At 44.8% G+C, this 22389-nt stretch overlaps 1 long non-coding RNA gene across 1 annotated transcript in view; it reads left to right on the top strand.

Annotated features, from left to right (window-relative positions):
• The window catches only part of LOC144782840 (uncharacterized), a 200217-nt gene that overhangs the window by 63427 nt on the left and 114401 nt on the right, over positions 1 to 22389 (top strand). Inside the window, exon 2 of the long non-coding RNA XR_013601285.1 lies at positions 20777 to 20829. This is a non-coding gene — a long non-coding RNA (uncharacterized LOC144782840). The remainder of the gene's footprint in view (positions 1 to 20776; positions 20830 to 22389) is intronic.

Raw genomic sequence — 22389 nt, 5'->3', positions numbered from 1 at the left:
ATAACACAAGGAATGTGTTTGAAGGCATTGCCAGGAGATCATTAGGGATCTTTTTAGGGCACCAAGGCGGTTCAAGTGTGACTCCTCATCTGAATTGGAGGGGGTATCTTCTGCGGGGTCAGATCCCAGGGCCGTAGGCTTCTCTGGTGTGGGAATAAGACTATTGGAAGGCACAGGATGTAGGGGGTATCTGATAAGGGGAAACCCTCACATGGAGAAAAATCTGATCAAGAAAGCTTTCCTCCGTAGAGTTAGACTCCTTGGGGCATTTATATTTATTAGTGACTGTTTGGTGGCCACAGAAGTTTTCAGGACCCAGGTGGTATTTTAGGAATATTTTCCTCTCCAAGAGTGCTAGGGACTCAGAAACCGTCTTCTGAACCAACCACATGGGGTCTCTGCACTTCAGCTGAAGAGAATACAGCCCCAGTTCAGGGTGGTTTCAAAATATATGGTAAGCTCTCCTGGGGTAATGGATTGAATGACCCTGGAGACTTACTGTGCTTTTTTTTTAAACTTTGTTGGGGGTCTACTGCACTCTTTGCAGCCCTCCACAATATTAATAAAAATGGTTGGTGGTGTTCCTTCTAGGAGCACCAGCAGGATCAAAAAATATAACTTAAAATCCCTTGTATGCCAATATGGGGTGCATCTTCCTGAAGCAGCTTATTTATTATTCTTTTTTTAGTTTTATATTATTTTTATGGGTGCGTGGGTACTCACCCTTGACACCCACAACATGCCAAATGTCGGGGCCAAGGGGGGAGCCCCAGGGGGCCTGCTGGCTCCCCAGCCATCACCTATACTGGGTGCAGTCAGGAGACTGCGAACTTTTTACAGCGGGTGTCGGTGCCCACAACATGCCGAAATGTTGGAGGCAGCCCCAATGCTCCCTGTGGCACATGCTGGATCCCTAGCCCATCACCGATACTGGGTGCAGGCAGGAACCTGCAATTGTTTTTTACAAGGGGCATCCACAACATAGCAAATTGCTGGAGGGAGCGGGGGAGCCCCGATGGATCCGCCGACTCCCTAGTCAGCACCCATCTTAGGTGTGCTGGGAGCCGGCTGCATTCCATTGGCCCTCTCTGGCTGGAGCAGCTGTTTTCTGTGTTTCCACTGGGTGGGAGCAAAGTTGTGTTCCCTGCCCAGGAGAGTGCGGGCAGAGAATTACATTTATATTCCCTACCAGCACTCTCCAGGCAGGGAAAACCAGTAGGATGGTGTCCCTGGGACACTGCAATCATCAGGTTCCCTCCCCTAAAAAAAATTAATCTGCCCCTTCAGAGGAGGTCATCCGGGATTCTATGAGGCTTGGGGAAGGGGGGCGAACACCTCCCTCCTCTAAATTTAAAACTCAGCCCTCTGGGATGGCATCCCCCATCAAAAATATGAATCGGCCATGTGGGATGATGTCCCCGGGTCTCTGTGAGGCTCACTGCACCGGCCCCGCACCCTGGTCCAAATGGGGGGCGTTTTTTGTTGTTGTTTTTAATTTTTTTTAAGGGCAGCCTTTTTATAAAATTTTCCAGTGGCTCCTCCGCAAATTTGCAGTTAACTTTTTTTTTACATTAAGATTTAATGCTTGGAGGATCCGAGCCGCAACCTCCCCCCCTCCCCCCTCCAACCAGGCCTAAGGATTCAGGGTATCTCTACCCTGCCCCTATATGTTTTTTACTTCTTTTTTTTCAGAACAGGGGACTGAGAGCACAAGTCTTAAAATGGTTGCAGCAACATCTTTTTTGATGTGGTGGTAGCCAAACTGATCTAATCTTTTGCTCTGATGGATCCCCCGCGGCATGCAATTATTCATACATTTATTCATACATTTTAAACTTTAATTTCTCAAAAAATTAGCACGTTTTAAACCTTAATTTCTCAAAAACTATTGAACGGGTTTACACCAAATCACAAAAACGTTGCTTTCTGGACGAAAATCTAACATTGTGCCAAATTTGGTGTAATTCAGTTTAGCTGTTTTGGTGGTAGCGTTGTTCAATTTTGCTATGAAAAATTGATGGACATGGAGTGTTGAACATTGCAAGCACTCACCCCCAGTCAACTGATCTGGGTTTAATCCATCATCATTCTTTAGCTCACTCCTCCACCCCAGTTCAGACATGGCTATATGCAAATCAGTTTGACCCTGTGCCTCATGGGAACAGTCCAGCCCGAACTGCCAAGCCATATCTTCCTGGACCAAAAACAAGCATCCTCGGACGGTTTCGGGCTCACACCCCTCATCAGCCAGGCTATCTTATATCCAGTGGCAAAGTGAGCAAGGGCCCCACGTCTGGGCATACCCTGCCAACTTAGGGCGAACAAAGCAAAACCAAAGAGGATGATGGACGGAGTGTTGAACATTGCAAGCACTCACCCCCAGTCAACTGATGTGGGTTTAATCCATCATCATTCTTTAGCTCACTCCGCCACCCCAGTTCAGACATGGCTATATGCAAATCAGTCTGACCCTGTGCCTCATGGCAACAGTCCATCAAACAGTGATATATATATATATACATATATATATATATATCCAACACAACAGTTTCCAAAGTATTGATGGCACTCCACTCAGAGGTTGCTTTTCAAATTATTTAATGATAACAATTGAGATCGCCTACGCGTTTCGAACTGGAGCGTTCTTGATCACGGCATAATTTTAGACAGTCAGTCCTTCTTTGCTTTCGCATTAAATACACATGTAAGCAGCTGTGCATTGTGGGCCTTGTAGTGCAGTTTTTTTACATGTGTGCATTTGAACAATTTAATTCATTGGACAAATGAGTGCATTATCAATTATTTCATTCAAGTACACTTGTACCTTAAGAAATAGGTTCTTGGGCTTAGTGCCCTTTGTGTGCTTTTCTATTTACAGGTGTATTGTAGCAGATAAACAGATCTGAATATTTCTCCCTTTGCCTATGTGGCCTTGGTATTGGGAGAGCTAGAAAGAATGACCAACATCTCCAACAATAAGCGTGAAAATCTAAGCAAAGAAGAAAGATTGGCGATACAAACATTGAAGTCAAACACAACCATCGAAATAAAGCCCGCCGATAAAGGAGGCAACATCGTCATCCTAGAAAAAGAAGACTATGTGAGGGAGGCGATGAGACAATTGGAAGACACCACGAAATACACTGAACTTGCAAAAAATCCGACAAAAGAGCTAACATTGGATTTAAGGAACAAATTGGAGAAATGGAAAAAAGAAGGTCTGATCTCCGAACAAGAGAGGAAATTCTTAATGACGGATAACCCCAGAACACCGACAATATACTTTCTCCCGAAAGTGCATAAGACACTCAACAAACCACCGGGGAGACCAATAATATCGAGCTGTGGGAGCCTGTATGAAAATATCTCAAACTATGTGGACAACTTCATAGCACCGATTGTCCCCACACTCACGTCGTACATAAAGGACACTGGGGATTTCCTGCGAATTATCTCAAATACTGACTGGCAACCCAACTATCTACTCATAACGATTGATGTAATCTCGTTATACACCTCAATTGACCATGAAATTGGCCTCCAAGCAATCAAATATTTCCTTCAACAACTTCCAATTGGCCAATACGAGCATTCAAAAATGCTAATGGAAATGATAAGACTGTGCCTATACAACAACGTCTTCCTTTTTAATAAGAAGGTGTACATGCAGCGCTGCGGGACAGCCATGGGAGTTTCCTTCTCCCCAAGCTACGCTAATCTCATGATGGGGTGGTGGGAGAGATGCGTGGCTTGGGGAGAAGAAAACGACCAACATATGGCCAACGTAGCGTTGTGGCTGCGCTTTATAGACGATTTGTTCCTGCTATGGAGGGGAACAAAGCAGGAATTTCTTGTGTTCTTCGAGGCTTTGAATAACAACAAAGTTGGCCTCAAATTCACATTTAACCTAAGTTCCAGCGAGATAGAGTTCTTGGACACGAAAGTGTATGTGAGGAATAACAAACTGGAGACAACTGTACATCGCAAGAAAACTGCCACCAATAGTATTCTCCACGGACAGAGTTTCCACCCCGAGAGTCTAAAAAGGAGCATACCATATGGAGAGCTGCTCCGCATGAAAAGAAATTGTTCCGAAGTAAATGAAATGGAACAGAAGTTTAAGGAGACAAAGACCCGCTTCATGCAGAGGGGGTACAAAATGAAGGACGTTGTCAGAGGAGAAAACGCAGCAAGGGAAATGCACAGAGACGAGATGCTGATATCTGGCGAAAAGATGAAAAGGTCAATACCAAAGAAAAGGAAAAGAAATCAACCGGAAACAATAATTACAGATGAACAACCATCCCGAATGGAAGAAACAACACCAGAAGATCAACCAAGATTAATAATGAGGTACACAAAGGAGAGTCACAAAATACAAAGAATATTAACCAAATACTGGCATGTTCTAAAAAAGGATGGTGACATTGGCAGGGACATAGGAGAGAATCCGTTAGTGAGCTACAAAAGAGCACCAAACTTATCGGATCACCTGGTACATAGCCATTTTGAAATACGCAAAAAACCATCCTGGTTGGAAATCAAACAAAGAGGATTTACAAGATGCTTAGTATGTAAAGCATGTCAGATTGGCAAAAATCTTAAAAATATTTGTGATCCATCTGGGAAAAACTTTGAAGTAAGAGATGTGATAACATGTGAAACATCCTTTGTGGTATACATATTACAATGCAAATGCGGGAAAGAATATATAGGGAGTACCACGTGTCCATTGAAAAAGCGAATCCTGGAGCATACTCGTGCTATCCAAAATAAAGATTTCTCGTATGCCATGGCAAAGCACATGGCCACCCACCCTGGAAAATCATGGCAGTACATGACATACTCTGGCCTGGCGGTGACACCCCAAAACGAACGTGGCGGGGACAGAAAATTGGATCTGAGACGACTCGAATCGAGACTCATCATGAGATTTAAAACGAAGCAACCACATGGACTGAATGGAGACGCTGAACTACATGTACATTTGTAATTATTGACACTATTGCAAAATGTGACTGCTGAAAAACACTGTTTGCTAAGACTGTAGATTGACGCACCCTATGACAAACACATTACAGCCCACTCCCATATACCTATGGCCAGTAACTGCGGTGACCAGGGCACTCAGCCCGTGAACCTTAAATGCTCCCAATCACATCTGTACATGCATATATATACAGCTGTCCACAGTTAATATAACCCCTGATGAAACACACAAAGGCATATCAGAGAATAATGCGCTAACTAATGATACTAACGCATGGGAAGCATTTCGCCGCAAGGCCACATAGGCAAAGGGAGAAATATTCAGATCTGTTTATCTGCTACAATACACCTGTAAATAGAAAAGCACACAAAGGGCACTAAGCCCAAGAACCTATTTCTTAAGGTACAAGTGTACTTGAATGAAATAATTGATAATGCACTCATTTGTCCAATGAATTAAATTGTTCAAATGCACACATGTAAAAAAACTGCACTACAAGGCCCACAATGCACAGCTGCTTACATGTGTATTTAATGCGAAAGCAAAGAAGGACTGACTGTCTAAAATTATGCCGTGATCAAGAACGCTCCAGTTCGAAACGCGTAGGCGATCTCAATTGTTATCATTAAATAATTTGAAAAGCAACCTCTGAGTGGAGTGCCATCAATACTTTGGAAACTGTTGTGTTGGATGTAAAGCGGGAGACGACCTCGATCCCGACGATGGCACCAGCGTGAATGTGTTCCCCCTGCGACGAGGTAGAGTGCGAAGGAATATATATATATATATATATATATATATATATATATATATATATATATATATATATATATATATATATATATATATATATCCACAACATTCCAAATCAAATAAGAGCTTCGGAACTAGTTATGTTAGAAGTGGCCTCCTCCAGAGCACTTTAGATGTGACCAACCGGCCACGAGAAATGAACAAAACATCCCAGATGTGATTTTCAGAACTGAACGCATTACTCCTCATGATGTGTTTGTTGCCTGTGCTCTATTTGTGAAGAAAGTTTGCATTGCTGATGATGGTACTACGCTAGTGCCCTAGCTGTCACTAAAGCATAGCAAATCATTTTTAGTAAGTCGAACGGATAAGTATTAGCTTTATCCACAGTTCTTTCTTTCCCCTCTGCAGTTCCTGCTTGACACGTCTCTAGCAAGTGCATTTCCACCTCTTGAGGGCAGTGGTGGTAACCATTTGAAAACTAAAGGCACTTCAGGCCTAACTATGAAAAGTATAACTTTATTGCGGGGAGTCCAGTTGGCAACGGACAAAGAGCTCATTCAGAAATATAGATATTAAAGTAGGGGCAGAGTTTAGTGGATTCTCCTGAACCCTCTGCACTTTTTCGAAACTCATAAAACGGGGGTATTGGACACCTGGAAGCAGCGCTAGGCGCATATTTCAAGGCGTACTATTGCACCTGTAATGTGACTATTCTGTGCAGAATTGCACATAGTATACTATCCCGCACAATGGAAAGGGAAGCCACATGTGAAAAAGCACATTTCATTATTTTCTATGCACGAAAAACATTTCCTCCTTGGAGAAAACCCTTCCCCTACTACTACTACCCCATCAAAACCGTTCTCCTTCCCATCCTGGGAAGGTAGTTACTCCACCTCTTATCTGGAGTAAATCTTTAACTATTTCCAGGGTGTGAAAGGGTTAGATTTCAGTCTGTGAATGCCTCAACATTAAGGGGGTCATTAGGATGGCGGATTTCCTGCATACTCCGGGCCGGCGGAAGCCACCGCCGGCCCGGAGTATGCGGGAAATCCGCCGAGGAGGCCTGAAAGACCCACCGCCAAATCAGGATGGCTGGTGGGTCTCCCAATCCGTCCGCCGCTTTTCCACCGTGGTCGGAAGGCGACCACGGCGGAAAAGCAATAACATGGCTGGCGGTGTCTATCAGACACCGCCAGCCATATTAGGATGCAGGGTGAGTCATGCTTTTCCGCGGCGGCTTTTCCGCCGTGGAAAAGCATACGGACAGTCACTTTGGGGGCCCGTTGCGGGCCCCCTGGGTGAAGGTTGCGTGGGGGGTGCACATGGGGGGTACCTATGGTACCCCCCTGCCCTTGCGTGCACGAAGCGGCAGGCACCACGCGGTGCCTGCCGCTTTGTGCATGCAAATGCACACCTTTCGTTTTTTGCATTGCGGCGGATGCTGCTTCAAGCAGCATCCGCCGCAATGTAAAACATACAGGATGTGACCGCCAGGGTGGCGGTCACATCCTACTTGCTATGGAGGGACCGCCGCTGCCCATGCGGACGGTCCCTCAAACTCAGGGGTGGCGGACGGACGCAAGTCCGTCCGCCATCCTAATGACCCCCTTATTTTTTTGTGGGCTCTCTCAAACTTACAAGGTTAACTGAAACGTGTTCCTCCCATTTCCCATCCCTTCAGTGAGATTTACTACTGACGATTTCTCTGCACTTGAAGAGACAGTAAAACCACTCTTAATATCCTTTGCGCAATCTAATCCATACAGGTTGTACAAGACAGAATTCATTTCTCAGGGCAAACTATTCTTAAACAGAAAAAACCTTCATCTCCCCTGAATTCTAAGAATAACAGCACATTCTGATACAAACGTCTAACGTCAGATTCCTCACCTTAAAATATTCCCCAAGCGTCAGACTGGAACCGGAACATTTTAAGCACTACCCCGCTGACAGGTGGCATTGGTCGGCTCCACATTCATGTGACAATATATGTGCCACCCAGGCGCGCTGACATCAGTGCCTTTCTTTCGGTGCCAGCAGTGCCGATCCGGGGGGGGCTACCTGTAGTAAATTACTTCTCTACTGTTCTCCACTGTATAAAATGTACCATGACATCATGGAATGCCTGGGTGTCTCTCTGTGCTCACAGTGTCAGTTGGTCAACCCAGGCTGAGCTGCTTGGAGCTTGCTCCTGGTGGGGTTTTATCTATACTTGCTATCTTCTCCTACTTACCTATCCTAGAAGAAATCTACAATAACGGATTATCTACTTATACAGCTGGACTGTGAATCTTCCTATACTACAATTTGGTGACGATCTTGAACCTACGCGTGGAGTAAGGAGAAAGGACAACTAAGGAACCAAGGAACTAAAGGACAAGGAACTAAAGACATTAAAGACTTTCACAACGTCAATTGAAACCCAAAAGTAACACCCCGGCTAGCACCACCAGTGTCCTGTACTATCTGGACAGCCTGCAACCTGGGCGTTTGTTACTGATGGGCCTGCTGTCACCCTTCTGCTGTCTGGGAAAAGTCTCTCCAGCAACGCTCTTCCCTGAGGCCTGCGGTGTTTATCTATTTCATCTGGCCTTCATTCTGAGTGGGAAGCGTCATGGTATATAACAGTAGGTTTCATCTACTTCATCAGTGATCTACTGAGGTATCTGGATCTAAAATCAGCATCTTCAACTAAGTCTGGAGTGATTGGCAGATATTGGCAAGCTACACCTGAGGAGGATAGCGGTGTATTCTAACTAGCAGCATATGTTTTTCTCCCCAGTGAGCACTACATAAGTGCTCATTCAAGCTGGTATTCTGGCAGAATCAGTGACGACTGCAGCGAACTTGAGGAACTTTCTGAGAGGAACGTTACGCTATCTAGGGTGGGCACTTGCGCATGTTTGTGGGGGCAGAGACTGTGTGTTTTTGCTGTGGTATGTGCACTTTGCCGTTTTGTGCCCTAGAGGGGACCCCCTTCATGTTGAGCATGGCTTTTGGATTCAAGACTCTGCACACGGGCTGCATCTCTGGAGAGCCGGCGCGCGTGTTTGAGGAATCTGGACTGTGTTTTGCCGGTGAGTGGGGGGGCATTTTTCTCTATATTGTGCACTTGTGATGCAATTTGCTTCATGGCAGGTGAACCGCTGCCTTTCAAACAAGTCACGAGCCTCTCCGCGCGCACACCTTTACCGGTCACAGTCTTACCGGTCTCGTGATGCCTGCATCTTCTCCTTTGTGACGTCCTGGCATTTCTGGATCCCAGCTGCCTATCAACGCGCAAGTGCACAAACGTGCCTTGAGCCACCCTGCGCCGCGTCAAAAGCGTGCCGCCATCTTGTGGTTGCTTGTGGCTCATATTATAATCTGGTGCAATGTTCTCTTTGTGCCAGCCACGTTTCCTGCGTTTGAAATTTTGGACCGAGTGCAGCATATATGTATTTTCATCGAGGGACTTGGTGACTGTCTCCTGTTCAGTTTGCTGCGCTCTCCTCTTCCATCAAGTTTGCCAAGTGGGTTCTGTTTAGGGACATAACTCTTCACTGCGATGATGAGGTGGTTTCATGGAGTTCCTTCTCCGGCCATAAAGCTGAACACGTTCCATCACAATTGGGTTTGGTTGAGATGTCGTTCATCAAGTGGTTAAGGAACTGGTTTTGTAATTGGTTACTATGCAGTTTTATTTTTTTACAACATTCTGTTTGCGTTTATGTATCTATTCTTTATGGATGTGTGGTTTCTTAGAAGAAGTTGTGGGTGCGTGGACTCTTCAAAGTCAGTTTGCACTTCAAGTGTGTGTACCTTTTGACGGTGTGTGTCTCGACTTAGTCTTTGTATGTAGAGTGTACCCATTTATTTGGGGAGGTTGTCGGGGTAGTCATTGCCCCTTATCAATTCTAAGGGTGAGTACCCTGTGGTGTACCCTACTGAGGGGAGGTTGTGTGTTTTTCCACGGTCAGTATCCATGTGGTGTACATGTATTACTCTAGGGTGAGTATCTTGCCATTGGGAGGTCAGTTGTTGTGTTGTACCCTGGTTAGGGGAGGTTGTTCAATTTTCCAGCTAGTCGATGAGCCCATTCCAATTTCTGACTCCGAGTCGTGGCCACCTCAACACTGCTCGACGTCAACTCTGGTGCTCTCCAAACCATACCAACCTCTGGATTTGCCACCTGTGGACAGGCCCTTTATCCCTGAGTGGTGCGATGAGGAAGTGGGGTATGGCCCTTTTGAGGGTGACCCTAATCAAGATGACAACTGGCATGATGATCTGTGTGATGCCAGCGGCATGGAAATCTCCCCAGACTTTGGCATGCTTTCCCCTCTTGGACCTGTTTTGGAGGAAGATGTACCCTTTTCCACTGTGATGAGCAGGGCAGTGGAGGGCTTGGATCTACAACTGCCAGCAGTCGAGGTTAACCCCAACATCTTGCCTGAGGTGCTTCATTGAGGACTGAGATCACTAACGCTCTTCTGGGCTAAACCCTCCATGAGGGCTTCCATGCATCGCATTATCAACCGTTGGTACTGTCCCTCCCTGGAAGACCCAGTCTTCATCTCCCGACATCCCTCCCTGGAGAGCCTGGTGGTACAGGCTTCCACAGCCAATGTCAACCCAAAAGCGTTGCCTTCCACCCCACCAGATAGGAAATCTAAGAGACCTGATACTTTTGGAAAGAGAATATTTCCCTTCCACTATCTTGGACTTGGGGTCAATGAACACTGCTTGCCTCTTGGGCCGATAACCCCATGCTCTATGGGACTCGGTTGTGCAGCTGCTGCCCTCACTCCCTGAAGAGGGCTGCACAATACTCAACCAAGCCTTGGTGGATGGACGGGACGAAGCAAAGTTTACCATCATGTGTGGACTGGACACCACAGACTCCCTTTGCTGGGCCATGGTCTCTGTGGTGGCCCTTTGCCGCCACATCTGGTTATGGTCTACTGTGTCTTTAGGGGATGTTCAAGCATCCCTCATTGACATGCCATTTGATCGCTCACACCTATTTGGTGACAAAGCCGATATTGCACTTGACCAGTTTTTGCCACTTCTGCCACTGTGATAGAGGCACCTATAGGCATCCGCAATACCAGCCTTACCCCCCAACCCAGCAGGCTGTCCAGTCTTTTCGTGGCTGGCATCAAGGATCTGAAGTCATACCCAGCACGCAGTCCAGTTCCCCACCCCTCAAGCTGCTGCAGCCTCCAAGGAGCTATAGCAAGGCCCTCACTCTCCACTGTCACCCTGTTGGATCAGCATCCAGCACTGCCTTCCCCTATGGAGGAACATAACCTCCAAAAAGTGGGTGCTGCAAATTGTGCAGAAGGGTTACGCCCTCCATTTCGTGGCAACACCTCCTCCCTTGCCACCATCCCTAGAAAGGGTGATGGAGGTCCATTTCTCCTTGCTCCTTCAGGAAGCACCGGCTATCTTTGCCAAGAGAGCTATTTAGAAGTTAACAGCACCAGAGATAGGGCGTGGTTGCTATTCTCATTACTTCCTTGTGCCGAAAAAAGGCCCGAGGACTGAGTCCCCTGCTATATCTGCGCCCTCTAAATACCTTTTTGTGGAAAGAAAAATTGAGGATGCTCAATGCCTTTGTGTGGAAAAACAAATTCAAGATGCTCACATTAGCTCCGGTTCTTTCTGCCATAGACACTGGATACTTAATGGTAGCGTTGGACTTGCGAAATGCATACATCCACATTCCCATCCTGAAGGCTATCAGGTGTTACCTGCAGTTCACGGGGACCACAAGCATTTCCAGTTTGCTCTCCTTTGGCCTCACCTGTGTCCCTCAGGTGTTCAGGAAAGTGATGGCGGTGGTTGCAGCACATCTTCGGAAGTCGGGGTCTAGTATTCTACTACATTGACAACTGGCTGAGGAAGACAGGCTCGTTCCAGGCAGTCGTCACCCACCTCCAGATTATAGCAAACCTTTAGCACCCACTGGGGTTTGCTATCCACAATCCAAAGTCACACCTCACTCCTTCTCAGACACTCCCTCTCACGGAGGGCATTCTATATAGAGTACAGTTCCAAGCCTGAGGCTGAGAATCCAGGATATTAGGGCTATCATACAGATGTTTCAGCCTCAATCCTGGATTTCGGTGAGACTGACCCTGAGGTTGCTGGGTCTGTTGGCCTCCTCCATCCTGCTGGTGAAGCATGCTAGATAGCATATGTGGGCTCTGCAGTGAGATCTGAAGTCCCAGTGTGTTCAACATCATGGAAATCTCTCCTTTTTTTTAAAGTTCAAAATAAGCTTTATTGAAAGGTTTGAAAAAGTCATATAAACAATTTAAATACACGAATGCATGAAATTGATACAGAAAGAATAAATGAAACACATGAGAACGAGAATCAAAAATCAAAAACAGATGAATACAAAAAGAAAAAAGAAAAATGCCAGCTAGGAGAAAAAGAGTAATACATTACTTTGAAATATAATAATAAACAACATAGCAATTTTGTAAATATTATGAAAAGGAAAAAAGATAATACAATGAGAGGAACTCAAGGAGGTTTAGCAACTTCTTGTTGAAAGGGAGATTTAGGCAGAGAACGAAGGGCACAAGAATCAAAAAATGAAGTAACCGGATCCCATAACTGCTTTCGTTTTGGGCTAAAATAGGTGGATAAACATATGTTGTATCTAATCTATGATTATAGCACACAGCATACCACCAAGCCTGATAAGAGAGTTTAGTGGAGTCTTTCCAAGATTTGGTAATTTGCTGAAAAGCTACTGCAAGAAGTAAGTCAATTATTTTTATATCAATATTGTAAGGGTTCCAAATAGATGAAACACTACCTAAAAAAATATGGGATATATAAAACGGATGTGTAGTGGAGAAGATTTTGTTGATTTAAGACCAAACCTGAACCCAAAACCGGTGAACCAGATTGCGATTGAAAAGCATGTGTAGTAGATCTGCCTGAGGAGTTGAGCAAGACCAAAAAGCGTGAGATAGGGCAGGATATCTTTTACTAAGTGTTAATGGGGAAAGTAGGAGTCGATTATAGATGAAAAATAGAGTCTGAATAGTATTTGCAGCCCTAGATGATTTTCGCAATTTAACCCATAGTCTATCCCAAAGATCTACAGGCCATGAAAGGCCCATGTCAACTTCCCATGCCTCTTCTACCTTTGTCTTGGTGCGTGGTGATGTTGGAGCATGTAAGAAAGAATATATTTTTGACGCCCTGGATCCTTTAGTAAGTAAAGTTCGTAGTTGAGATATGCTAGGAGACTCTTGAAGTGATGTAGAGGATAGCCGGATATGCAAATCAAATGCAGATTGAAGTGTTTGTGTTAATCTGAGATAATTGGTGCGAAAGGAAGAAAGGAGACGGAAGGATTCTGCAACAACTGAAAATGGGAGAATACATGATTGATGAAATAATTGACGTACCCATATAAGACCACGATTTCTCCATGACTTCCAGAAGAAAGGCTTATTATTTATTAAAATCGAAGAGTTGTGCCATATGGTTTGATCGTGAAAGGAGGAGATCAAAGGAGGCTGTAGAATTTTTAAGATATATTTGAGAATTGGAGTAGAAATAGATTGTGGTGAACGAGAAAAAGAGAGGTATTCTAGGAAAGAGAAGGGAGAAATGTATTCCGATTCCAGTGTTGTCCATAGGGGAGAGAAATTAGGAGAAACATCGAGCCATCTAGAAGCTTGATTTAATAAAAAAGATTTATGAAACAAAGAAAAATTTGGAAAATTCACCCCACCCTCCTCCTTTGGTCTTATTAACTTAGATAAAGACATACGAGCCTTCTTGCAACCCCATAAAAATGAAGACAAGATGGAGTTAATTTTCTTGAAATGGAATAAAGGAATAGAAAAAGGAATGTTGGAAATCAAAAATAAGACCAAGGGGGAGAGCATCATCTTGATCGTATCCAACCTACCCCACCAAGAAAGATATAAGGGGTGCCATTTAGTGGTAAGATCTGTCAACTTTTTAATGCATTCATCCATACAGCGGGAAACCGTACCTGAAAGAGTGGGGGTGAAATGAAGACCCAAATACTTGATGCAATTAGGATTCCACGTAAAGCCGGAAGAAATGAAGTCAGATTTATAAGTGAATTTGGTAAGAGGTAAAATTTCACATTTACCTTTGTTTAATTTGTAACCTGAAACAGAGGCAAATGAATTGACTTGATTTAAAAAAGCAGAAATCTCTCCTACCTGGTCCAGAGTTCGTTGGAGACTGCAAGAGATGTGTGGTGGTGACTAATGGACCACAATTGAATCAGCAGCAGACTCCTCTCCCTCTCACACCAAAAGCTCACCGGGGTGACTGATACATCACTTCTGGGTTGGAGCTGCCACCTGGGAGAGGTGGAGATCAGAAGACTCTGGTCTCTGGTGGCCAAATCAATCTTCTGAGGTTAAGAACTGTCTGATTGGCATTTAAAGCCTTCCTCCCATGCATCAAGGGAAGGCTGGTTCAGGTGTTCACAGACAAACCACCTCCATGTGGTATTGCAAGAAACAGGACGGGTGCAGTTTTGGACCCTGTGCCAGGAGGCTTTGCATCTCTGAATTTGGCTTGAGCACCATGACACCTTCCTAGTTGTACAACACCTAGCGGGCTCACTGAATGCCAGGGCAAATGGACTCAGCCAACGATGCTTTGTGGATCACGAATGGCAACTACATCAAGAGGTGGTGCAAAGTCTCTTCCAAGACAGGGGAGAAACTTGGATTGATCTGGTCACCACTGCAGAGAATGTGCAATGCCAGTACTTCTGCGCGTTGGACTTTCCAATGTGGCTCTCACTCGAAAACGCATTCTACTATGAATGGGATTCAGGACTCCTGTACGCCTTTTGCCCTGACACCACTCGTGCCGTGAGTTCTCAGGAAGATCATGACCGACCAGGCCCAAGTCATCCAAGTAACTCCTGACTGGGCATGGAGAGTATGGTATCCTGAACTCCTGAGCATGAGCATTGATCCTCCGGTCAGGCTGTCCCTTTGGAAGATCTCCTGTAGCAACAACAGGAGAAGGTCCGGCACTCTAACCTGCGCACTCTCCATCTTCATCCATGGAGATTAAGCGGCAACAGGTGAGTTGGCAGCCTGCTGTCCCTCCACTAAGACTATATCCCCCACATGCATCAAGCTAAAAACCGGTCGCAAACGGGCAGATTCTCAGAATCTGCCCCTTTGCGAAAGGTATTTTTGCATTTGGGATGCATCATCCCAAATGCAAAAATCGCAATTTAAGGAATCTCTAAATTGAGATTCCTTAAATTGCGATTGCATTTAAGGAATCCCAAATTGAGATTCCTTAAATGCAATGCATCAAAGTAAAAAAATTTGCGATTTTGCTACTAGGAGTAGCAAATTACCATGAAGTTCAACTTCATGGTAATTTGCAAAAACTTTGAAAAATGCACTTTTGTGCATTTTTCAAAGTTTCATGTTGCGCACACACATGCTCTAAGGGCATGTGTGTGTGCAACATATGTGCACAGATCAATTTCAGGGGTGCAGCAGGGTGTCCTTTGGACCCCCCTACACCCTTGAAATTGCATTCTCAATTTGTGATTCGCAAATTGCGATTCGCTAATTGAGAATGTCTTCCCATTCATTCCTATGGGCCTCATTCCTTAATTGCGACTCGCAATTTGCGATGTCTCAATTAAGGAATATTAAGAAATCACAATTTTTTTAGCGATTTCTTCATGCATAGCCTTTTGCAATTCCTTATTAGCGAATCCTTATTTTTCGCTAATAAGGAATCGCAAATGGCATTGTTGATGCATGTGGGCCTATATGCCTACCGTTGGTATAAGTTCCTGACTTGGTGTTCCTCACATCATGTGGACCTCCTTTCTTCATCGTTGTCAGTTGTGACTTGTCTCCTTAACGGTTTACAACATTTGTTCCCTCCAACCCATCTTGTGATGCCCCAGTAGGACCCTAATCTGATCCTCAGATTTCTCATGTGTTCTCACAACTATTTTCTGCAGCGCTAGACCACCAAGGCAGTCTTCCTAGTGGCCGTTACATTAACCAGAAGAGTCAGTGAGCTTCAAGCTCTGTTGGTTCACCCTCCATACACAAGCTTTTCCTTGACAAACTGGTCCTTCGAACACATGCCTCTTTCCTGCCAAAGGTAGTCCCACCCTTTTTGTTGGTCAGAGCATCACGTTGCCTACTTTTTTCACTCCACCTCATCCCTCTAAGGAGAAGGAAAGAATCCATCACCTGGTCCTTGAAAGGGCTCTCTCTTTCAACATCATTCACACCAAGGACCATTGGGTGGAGAATCAGCTTTTCATCGGGTTCGCTGGAGTGCAGAAGAGCAAGGCTGTACCGAAACAGACCATCACTCGATGGATTGTACTCTGCATTATGATCTGCTACGCATTAGCTAATAAACAGCCTCCTAAGGGCTTGCGAGTCCATCTTACCAGGGCCAAGGCTGCTACTACTGCATTGGCATGCATGGTACCTGTCATGGATACCTGCCAAGCCGGCATGGGCATCACTTAACACATTCACGAAGTACTACTGCTTGGACAGTCAAGTACATCGAGACGTGCATTTCGCCCCCTTCGTCCTCCAGGACTTTTTGGTTTAAACTAGTTCGCTGACCCTCCTCCACTGATGTACTGCTTAGGTATTTATTCTAAGGTGAGGAATCTGCACTTAGAAGTCTCTTTCAGAAGAACAAGTTACTTACCTTCAGTAACACTTTTTATGGTAGAGACTATCTAAATGCAGAGTCCTCACTGATCCTCCCTTCTTCCTCGCTCTGCAAACTGGACTCTTCACCTAAAAGATCCTGCTAGACACTGCACACGTATTCAACATAGTTTTTTATGTGGCTCTGCATTTTTGGCATGGAAATAGTCACAAAAATACGGATGTCAGCGTGCCGGGAATGGCACAAATATGGGCACTGCGATATCACTGCAGACAACATCGACCTGCAAAGTATCTGATCAAGATTTTTCGGATCCAGTCTTCTGCCTGAGGGATATTCTGCAGTTAGATAGAGTCTCTACCAGAAAAAGAGCTACCGATGGTATGTTACATTTTCTCTAGTGATAGTAGAACACATTACCACCAATCTTCACAATAACTATTTTCCTCCCTAGCACCCTCTCTACACTCAGAAGTCTTCCACTGGAACCTTATAAGTAATGTTTCAATGTCAACAGAAGTTGCTAGAAAATAACCCATATTTGCCTGTCACAGCAACCTCATTGGTGCTGCATCCAGTTCACCCACTGGCAATGTGACAGAGGAAAATGTTATCAACGTGACAGGGAGATCAGAGCAAAAGGGACAAAGTGGACCTCTAGAAAACCTCATCAGCTGCGCTCAAGAACAAATGTGTAATGCTAATGCAGCAATTAAAAATGGCATTCTCCCGGCCTTAAAGTGAGTGGGAACAGCAGGGTGGAACATCAGCTTAAAGAACAGGTGAGAAGAATTGTCAGAATCAGTCTTGCAGGTAGGGTGACCACCTGGCATGTAGCCAAATTCTGGGAAGTAGCTAAAATTAAGGACAAAAGGTCAAAATTCAAGACAAAAAGTCAGTTTTAGGGATGCATCTGAGGAGGAGAGGCAGACGTCTTCGTAGTTGGCTTTTTGAATACCGTTTTGTAATACTTGAGTAGTAGCACTACTTTATGTACTACAAAATGCAGTTTGTAAATAGGCCCCAACATGAGGGATGGTAGAGCAACAAAAGGAATTAAGAAGGAAAGGTTATAAGTAGGTATAGAAGGGGAGAAACATAATCCAGTGTCTGGCTTTGTACTTTTCTTGAAGATAGCGGATTACTCCTGCACTGTGCTCTCCAGCCTGCTCTGCTTGGTGCAGCCAGAGCAAGAGGGAATGATGAGAAACTGAGGTAGCTTCTTCCTCTCTGAAGATTGGAAGTATTTGGGTGGCAGTATTCAGAGCTTAACTCCACACACCAAGCAGTGGTGCTCCTGGAGTCCAGGCAGGGCAAGACTGGAGGAGTCATGCTTCACTTATCTGGTTGCAGGACCTGAGTACAGTGGTCATCGCCTCATCGCCAGAAAACAAGGGAGAACGAAGACAGGGTTGGATGTCCTCAAGTAACCCAAGCGCCAAACATGGACTACGGAATAAGCTGTGTGGAGATTGCTGGGACTGCCTGGGTGATTTATAAGCTTATCTCCTGGGTGATTTAAAAGCATATCCTAGATCCACTATAATTCACACACAGCTGTCAATGGATGATGTTTACAGCCACATGACTGGCTGTCAAGAAGTTGCTGTCAAATTACAAAGAACACAGTCGGTAATACAATTGTTTACGGACAATGGACATTTGTCTGAAGTAATGGGACGGTACATGTTTATAATGGACAGGTGCTCACCCTAACAGTATGTGTTGAAGAGAATTTGGTGGAGAGGCACTCAGGGGACATGTGGTCACGGCGTCAGTTAAGAAGGGGGGCAGTAAGGAAGAGGGCTTAGAGGTAGCCACTTGAGCAGGTCTCATCCTCAAGTGCCAGTTAGGCCAAGGAAGGAGTAGGAGGTGCCTGTTATGTGGTAATGGGAGGAGGGAATGTCGGGTTTGGCGAAAGGAGAAATAGGAGAAGGATTTCAGAGCTGCTATAGCTGTGAAATAGTGAAAAGAGTTCTGAATGAAGAAGATAAGTTGGGTAGAAATGCACTCAATTTACTTGGTGGAGGGGAGGAGGAGGGTCTAATGGGGGCTACCAAGGCAGGCCCCAGCCTTAAGCAGCTGGGAAGCTATACCCTTAGACCCAGGTGCTACATGGCACTGGTGACAGGATTGCCTGAAAAAAGTGTGTCTTTCTCCTGCTGTAGCAGGAATAGGAGGGACCATTTTTGCAATGAAGAAGATGAGTCCACCATGCTTACTCCAATGTACACATCACTGTCAGGGGGACATAGCCATAATTTCCCAATTGATTGACAGAAGACACAGGGTTTTTGGCTGACCATCAACTATACAAGGAGACTGGGATCTTCACCCCCATGATTTAGTTGGAACTCTGTGACATTTTAGAGCACATTGGTCCCGTACTATTGGCTAAAACCTTATATGATTTAGCATTCTGCTCTACGCACATTTTTTTAGGAAATGTTGGTATGTTCTAATGTACGTTTGATGAGCAATAACATTAAAAAATACGGCTAAAAGTTTCTTTTATAGCACAGTTGTAAGAAATTGAGTTGCTGGCTGAGGGATGGGGGGGGGTGAAACGCTACTCAAGCAGCAGCCATTCTCAAGCAGCAACCATAATCCTTGTCAGGGTGAAGTCACAAGCAAACCCTAAATTAACCTGTGCTCAACCCTTGAATAGATTTTGACAGAGCACTCAGGCTTAACTCAGAGCCTGCGCGTAAAGTATTTGTGCAACACTTCAAACAGTAATGAAGTGAAACACAACACAAGAAGGATCCCACACCAACTTAGAACACTAGAGTAGATTGTAATCAATAAAACATAACCAAAATTACAAACATCCAATCAGTAGAACCAGATATATACAATTTTAAGGAGTGTCAATGAAAATAGCACCAGAAATTACAAAGCGGCAACTGTGGATATCTAGCCGCGCCAGACCGGAGAAAAGTCACAATTTCAGGCAAACGTGATGGAGCACGGGACGGCTACAGGGATCCTGTTAGGCCCACTGAACAAAAGTACCTTAAATCCTGGTTGCATAGAGTTGTGATGTGCCATGTCGAGGATATGTCCACAGCCTAGGCGATGTGAGGTGCGGGTTGGAGATGTGTTGCGCAGTGGCGATTCTGGGGAGCTGCAAGACTACAATGCAAGGTCGTGCATCATTGTGGAGGCCGTTGATGAGGGAAGCTACTGATGCAAAGTCCTACATCAAGGATGCTTCACGCATCGGCTGGTTCAGAAGAGACTGGGGCTTGTGATGTGAAGTCCTGCATCGTCTTCAAGGCTGCCATCAACATAAGTCTTGCATTGTGAGGGCCTGCGGTGTGGTTGCCTCACACAGTGGAGGTTCTGATTAGCCTGCTGGCCTGCGAGGTCTATGTAGGGCCTTGCGTTGGAAGAATCCTTGTAGCAGAAGTGATGTATTGGTTCTGCTGGATCCACAGATAGACTGACAAGCCACCCTGTGGCCCACTTCCAAGGACCCAGGAATGAGGTAGCACCACTTGGCAGGGTCAGACTCACAGATGGCAGAGTCCAGGTGCTGGTTACAAGAAACTAGCCCTTGTAGTCACTCTGGTGGTCCTGGGTACAAATTGCAGATCCAGTCCTTCTCACCAAGAAAAATTTCAAATTTCTAAAAGTGACGTTTCCAAAATTGGAGTTCAAAATCTGACTTTACCACAAAAGAGGATTTTTCATTTCAATTCCAAAGACACCAAGCATGAACGATTTACCTCTTCCCATTTGGAAGATATCATTATTAACTGTAATAAGGTACCTCTGATGTTATTGTCAGAGGGCACAGTAGAGATTCCAAACTTTCACAGGAGCAGATTGCAGACTTTTTCCCAATGCCACTTCTAGAACCTCTTCAGTCTCAATTGTTAATATCTAGAGACTCAAAGTGCTCCAAGGGGGAAAGGAGATCAGGAGAGACAAGAAGAGACTGCCTTTTTGTAATCTTCTGGATTATTTCTATTCTGCACCTTTTTGATTTGGCTGCCTTTTTTGTAATGTGATGAACTGTAACTAAAGCGCTTTAACAACTGATGTACTCAGACTGTTTTTATAATTACTTGTATGACAATCTTTACAAAAATAAATACAAAAAACGTTTAATCTTTAAAGTAACATTAACCGACCCCCAAAGACAACTGTTTTAGCTCCTCTTCTATGTTTGTTGAAATCATTTCCTCTCAAGTATTTCTTTCTTGAAAACACATACTTGTCTTCTTTTAAATATATAACTTATATAGCTTTCAATTATACAATTATAACTGAACGTTAGTGCTAAAAACCAATCTTGTCATTAAATATTTCAGCAGTGCTTTTGTTTCATTCCCTATGTAGAGATACTTGTGTTATTGGAACCCCCTTGCTACGCTGTTGACTGCTCTTCCCTGGTGAGTATTTACTATTGTTTATTTTTGGGTTCTTCTGTGCGGAACATTTTCTTGGATTTTAAATTCTTAGTGAAGTATTTATAGGGAGTTCAATTCCTTTTGCTGAGATGCTGAGGGCAAGAAGAAACTGTAGTGAGGACCATGAGTATGATCGGAATTTGACAGATATCAAACGCAGATCTTACATCCCTTACTGTGCACTAGGATAAAACAATCTTTGTTGGGGCTCTTCAATGATTCCCTCACTATCACCTTCCAACAGCGCCTCTCCATAGACCCTCTGTCACATGTATTTCATTTGTTAGTGTAGGGTGTCATGGCACTTTACATCACACACATACAGAGACAACGAATAATATTTGTGTAGACCAGTGTATAGAAAATGATAAAGGCAAAGGGGACTACAAGGTGTAGGAATCACATGTCTTCCACTCTGGTAGGCTTTTTTAAGAGTGCTTGGTGTGGAGTAGCACAAACTCAGGATTCAGAACATAACATAGTGGTTAACGTTGACTTGACTGATAAGAATTTAGTTCTACCCAAACAAACCTTTTGAGCAGCATCAAGATAATGAAAGAATGGGAAAATATCATAACTTACTAACTTGTACCATGCAGTTTGCATGCAGCTCGTTGATGGCAGTTCAAAGCTCACTGTGTTAGATTAAGATTATGATTGTAATTTATGAACTGCACAGTAACAAAAGAATCTCTGTGACAAAAGCAGTAACCCACTGAGCTATGCACATAAATTACTGCTTTTTTTAATGCCTGGTACACGTTCTCTGCAGCAAAACTTCCATCTCTCTACAGCAAGTACGTTAATCACCGCTGATATCTTGTCATTTTCATTGTTGCCCGAAAACTGCAGATTAATCAAGGAACTTTGCAGTGCTTTTAAAACTACTGACTGCATACCCCTTGAGACAGGGACATAACAAAGCCCCCCCCCCCCGCAGCCCCCGCGGTGGGGGGGGGAAAGGGGGGAAGGCCCCCAGGCTTCCCTACATTTTAAGGGGGCCCCTCGGCCCCACACTGAAGTGAGTGCTGAAGCACAGGCCTGAGCAATGAATTCATCAGGTCTGTTTAACTTCAGCCTTTCTAACCAGCAGGTAGCAGTGCTCTGAAGAGCCTGGGAAAAAAGAAACAGTTTCAATTTATTAGCTTTAGTTTCTTGACAGCTCAAGAGGCCTGGAAGGAAAGACCCCCAGAGCTGGAGTGCAGAAAGGAGCGGCAACCAGGAGAGGTTAAAGGGCAGTTCAATGGAAGAAGCAATGCAGAGGGGAGAGAGAGAGATGGTAGAACTGTGTGATTAAGGGGGGGCACACAGAGGGACTTGGTGCAGGAAGCCTGGGGACCCTTCAGCCTTGCACCTTGCTAGGGGCATAACCACAGCCAGTGGGGGGAGGAGGGGGCCCCCTGCGGTAAATGAAGGGGGCCCCCTAGAGAGGCTTGCTCCTCTCTCTTGAGCAGCCTGCAGGAGCTGGCCCAGGACTGAAGAGAAACAAAGTTACAATGTTTCTCTTCAGTCAGAGCCAGAGCCCGCCCAGAACAAGGATGG

Source organism: Lissotriton helveticus, chromosome 9 (genome assembly GCF_964261635.1).
Source record: "Lissotriton helveticus chromosome 9, aLisHel1.1, whole genome shotgun sequence".
In the NCBI taxonomy this organism is placed as follows: Eukaryota; Metazoa; Chordata; class Amphibia; order Caudata; family Salamandridae; genus Lissotriton; species Lissotriton helveticus.
Note: the sequence above shows the minus strand (reverse complement) of the source record. Positions and strands in the feature narration are given on the sequence as shown.